Consider the following 5455-nt stretch of genomic DNA (forward strand, 5'->3'; position numbering starts at 1 on the left):
TTCAGGGAGATACACCTTGAAACCTTGATACAATACAAAACTTTAACATATACGCATACAGTGCGGGAGGATGGAGCCACTTGAGAGGTGCCCAGGGATGCCGACTCCGAGGCTCGAAGAGCTGCACAGTGGGGAGAGCGAGGGGCTCGAGGTATGAACTATGTGTAGGAGCCGAGGTCGATTGTGGTAATAACACAATGCACAACGAATTCAACCAACGCTCAATAGTAGAATTTTGACAGGGCAGGAGAAACTGATAGATAGAGAGACAACCTTGAATACAGACATGAATACAATGCATATACATTCAGCATATGAACTAGCACACATAACATAAAGAGATTCAACACATATACATTCACAAAATGAAACGGTCTGCTAGAGTGCCCAGGTGTAGCAGAGCAGCATTAGTATATTTCTATAAATAGGGAAATGGTAGACAAATTCTGTAGCATTGACAATCTCTGAAAATTCCCAGGCCTAACAGAAGCTCTGATACCATGTTAAACACACACATGGTAGAGACAAAATAGGAAAGATGAACATGAGATTGTATTTATTATTGAAAATGATATACATTTATAGTACATTCGTGTGACCATTGGGTTCCACATCCCAAGGTCTCTTGGACTCTCATGGTTGTTCACATTCTACACCAACCCATAGAGGATTAGGTGTCCAACAAGAGGAAAACCTCTAAAACCTTAATCTAACGATATAATTTAGAGTAGATTTTTTCTATTTCTAAACAAAAACTTTATAGCGAAGAATCTTAATTGTCCTGAAAAGCTTATTTTACATCCCAATATGAGGGATATTTTTAATTCCTTTCTTACTCAATTTTAATTTAACACATGTTTTTAAAAAATACAAATAAAGCATACTCTAAATAAATATACAATATATATATATATATATATATATATATAATATATATATATATATATATATATATATATATATATATATATATATATATATATATATATATATATATATATATATATATATATATATATATATATATATATATATATATATATATATATATATATCTAAAGATAGAGAGAGTGCATTTGTGTGTGAATGTTTTGACCATAGGAAATATTTCAATTCCCATAAAGAGTATATATATATATATAAAAAAATAAAGTAATTAAGTTATTTTCATAATAGGAGGAGATGTGTAATTTATTCAAATTTTAATATAAAATTGTTGACATTCAAAAAAATTATTCAATGTTATCATAAATTAAATATCTTTCCATGTAAGATTAAGGAATATTGACATGCATTTAAAAATATATTAATATCAAAAACATACTCTAATATGGAAAATGTTTATAAATAAAAATATTAATTTGGTGAGTTTGTGTTAATGACCCAAGACCCAAAGGCATATCACAAGAGTGAAAACCCACCCCCTTAGGGACAACCAGTCGGTAATTACATGTGGCATGATTTTCCTTGAATAACTGTGATGAGTCAACCTACATTAGTGGATAGAAGAAGTGTTTCCAGTCCTCACTATTGATTTGAAAAATGAGTTATGTTAAGTTTTCTCACTAAAAGAAAAATAAATTATATCAATGCCCATATTAGGTAAAAGTATTTCAATGCAAACTATACATATATCTATATATTGTATAAAGAAATTAAAAATATAAATCGTTATGGCTAAAATATTATAAAGCATTGTAATATTACTATTTTATGTTTAGTCCCTTATAGAGGTATATTTTTTGGTCAATTTTCTCTAAAATCTAGCAAAGATTCAAAGATTCATTAGAATTGCAAATTTAAGTTTTGTAGTATGCACAATGAAAAATTGCACATAATGTGTGTGTTTATATGTATATATATATATATATATATATATATATATATATATATATATATATATATATATATATATATATATATATATATATATATCGAGAGAGAGAGAGAGAGAGAGAGAGAGAGAGAGAGAGAGATTTGTCAAGTGTTGAGAGTGATTCAATCTCTTGAGGTGAAAACATTATTAAGTTTTGCACTCTAAAATAGGTTTCCATATCAATAGAAAGATTTGATCCCTCTTGATGCTTGGTATATCCCTAGTTAAAATGGATCTATATTGGTTGTAGAATATGTCTCTATATCTCATTTATGTTAAGGATTTATTGGTGAATTAAGAACATCACATTTCTTTTGCTGCAAATATATTTTATCTTTTATTTTTTAAATTTAGAAAATTATAAAAAAACCATTTTACTTTTCTCATAAGGTTAATGTCTTATTTAAATTATAATTTCAAGATTATAATTTAATTTTAATATAGATTTCAACAACACCAACTTAGTCAATATGAATGAATCTCTTCATCCATTTTTTGGATAAGTTAATTTTAGATAGGATTTCAACTTCCTTTAGTAAAGGATTTCAACAGTTGATAAAGTTGTTATTTTCCAATGCTTCCTTTTTTAATGAGTCAACTTTTGTGAGTCTTAATCTCATGTAGGTTCTTATCTTCCTAGTTGTCATAACTATCTTCATGTAAATATGGGCCTCTTACATTGTTATATATGAATGACCTCTTTGCGCATATTTTATAAAGTATGATTAATATATGATATTTTTCCATGGTATCAGACTATGAATTTCCTACCCTACTCACTTGATTTTCTTAAATACTTATTTTCTTCTTCAATTAGGGTGATTCTTTTCACCACCTTTTTTGTAGATTTGGTACTTTGACAAAAAAATATCAGCCTATACTATTGGACTATTATCTCTCTCTCTCTCTCTCTCTCTCTCTCTCTCTCTAAAGTTTTCTCATGGCTGAATCAACTACCAAAATAGTTATTCCTTGACTACTATCATGGATGGTTTGAAAATATGACTCGTTTTTTTGTTTGAATGTGGTCCTCTCATCCACAAAACTACACACTCTAGTAACAATCTTAGCAATGATTTTTATCACCCACAACTATGGTTCTCATCCCCAAGTAAGTTCAAAATACAACAAATTGACAAAATTTATCTAAATTTTAAAGAAAAAATGTATAGATCGACAATACTAGGCATTATACCTTTATTTTTCTGTAACATTTGGCCAAGCAATTTAAATTTTTGTCCCATGTTGTGTCCTTGAATTATTTCTGATCTCTCCCAGTCATCGTTGGTGACATCATGGTGTCGACACAATATGCTCTTCGTGTTGGTTCCCATGGATAAGATAAGGGAAGGAAAGGTTAAGCTTGCTCTGCACTTTGCGAGCACCTTGGAAGTTTTTGGGATAGCCTTAGTCTTTGTGACAAATGAAGCCTTCTTTACCCTACACCCATGGGTTCCATGCACTTATGTTAATAACAGGGGTTTCATTAGGGTAGAGATACCATAACACATGCATTCATATTGGGGGATATATATTGAGGGAAAAATGACAAAATATATTGACCATATAATAGGGGTAAAGGGTTTTTATATTCATGGGTATAAAAAATGGAGCTCAAAGTTAATGCAAAATATAAAGGGGTATAAAAAATGTTGATGAAAAAATTGATACCTACAATATCTAGTGAAAGTAGAGGTTTTTTAAATTGGGAAGGTATATTGGATTCGTATTAGTAGGGGGTTAAATAATGTGATTTTTTAGAGATATTTTCCAATATGTAGTCAATTTAAGGGTATTGTTTAGTATGAAATGAACACACATGATATACCAAAGGTTCATTGAGTGAAGTCCCGTGATGTTAATATGGTGGATTCTAACCACCTACCACCATCTTGAATACCTTGAGTTGTGGGAGGCTTAACTCATTTAACTTGATTTGCAAGGTTTGTTGAGAGCTTCTAGCAATATAAATTTTATCTCAATCCAAGTCTAGGATCAAAGTTATGCCCATTAGAATTTTGGCTGATTAAAAGAGTTGGCATCATTAGAAGGATGCCACGTGGATTTTTCTTGGCCTAGTTAGTGTTGTCATGCCATCAATACAGGCTCCATGAGGAGCCAAACTATGTTGAGCTAGGTCATCTACGTGTTACACATATTTTCCATTATGATCAAGGGTTGAAGGCCAAAGTTTGTAGACCATTGTGGAGACTCCCAAGTCCACGTCATACTAGACTGTTTATGTTGGACTCTCTTCTTCTAAACTATGTTGAAATGCTTATAGGCCCAAAGTCCTGCATGCCTAGTGGGGTCCTCTCTAACTCACTTCATACTAGCCTTGTTCTCCACAGTTCTCTAGCAAAAGCCTAAAGGTCTAGTACCACGGTGGGGTCCACTCTTGAGTGATCACCACAACATTAGGATTTATCAAACCATTCTCCATGTGTTTGATTCAAGCACCAAAAGGCCAATGGGGTCCACCCTTGGCACACCTCACATTGGATCAGTTTGACTAGCCTTGATATGAAATTGGATTATGTGATTTCTTCCCCTTTTCTAAAATAAAATAAAACTAAAATTAGTACCATGTTGACACTTTGCAAGACTAAAAATGGGTCGTGAAACAACATGTTTCAAATATCTCTTCAAGCCATGAATTACTCTTCATATGTACCTTAACATAATAAACATAACAACACATATCCATGCAGACATAATGAATAGCAAGACAAAAGGTTTGTTGACAGAGTTCACCCCTCCTAGGCTACATCTCTGGGTCTGTCAACATGACTAGACCACTCATATATTTAGTGTCAAATGAAGTACATAATTTTTTTTTTATAGGTAAATATTTGGCTATTTCCACTACAAGGTAATGGTCCCCTACAAATAAATCTCACAAACAATAGCAACTCAAAGGATCTTCTACAAATATGGCATACTTCAACTGAAATGAGCTAAGAACAACATGTGAACCCTTCAATTCCAAATTGAAGCACATAATCAAAACTTCATGTTTAATAGAAGTTGAACCTGAGCTGAACCCTATTGGTTATAGCTACTGCAATAGACTTCTGAAATTGAGAATACCCTTACAAGGTCTTCTCCATGCACGAATACCTTCCAGAATTTCTTCCAAACCCTAACTGATTCGTACACCTTTTGTCTCAATCTTGCAAAAATACTCTATAGATGTGCTCAAATCAGAAATTAGAGGTTACCAATGGATTAGAACATCTAAAAATCCCTAAGTGGCCTCTTTCTAAGATCAATTTGGATAAAAACTCAAAAAGGTATGAGCTTCCAAGCTCTCGCATGAATTTTAGTTTTAACCATCCTACAAATTGGACCTTTTGTCTATCGTTTCTACAAATTTTCCCCGAAATTTGCTAATAGAGTGATAATTTAACTACCTGATGGTTCATTATGTTGGATTATTAATTTAGCCTCAAACCCCTTAATCCAAAAATCACAGCCACATAGGGCCAAGGGCTGGGCCTTATTGCCCACCCTCGTAAGTTAAGTCCTTAAAACTTGGGGATGAGGTTGTGTGAGGTACCATAGGTCTGAGAGCTAGGC

This window comes from Pinus tabuliformis, chromosome 2_1 (assembly GCF_031772625.1).
Source record: "Pinus tabuliformis cultivar Carrire ecotype Pingquan chromosome 2_1, CPIR1, whole genome shotgun sequence".
NCBI lineage: Eukaryota > Viridiplantae > Streptophyta > Pinopsida > Pinales > Pinaceae > Pinus > Pinus tabuliformis.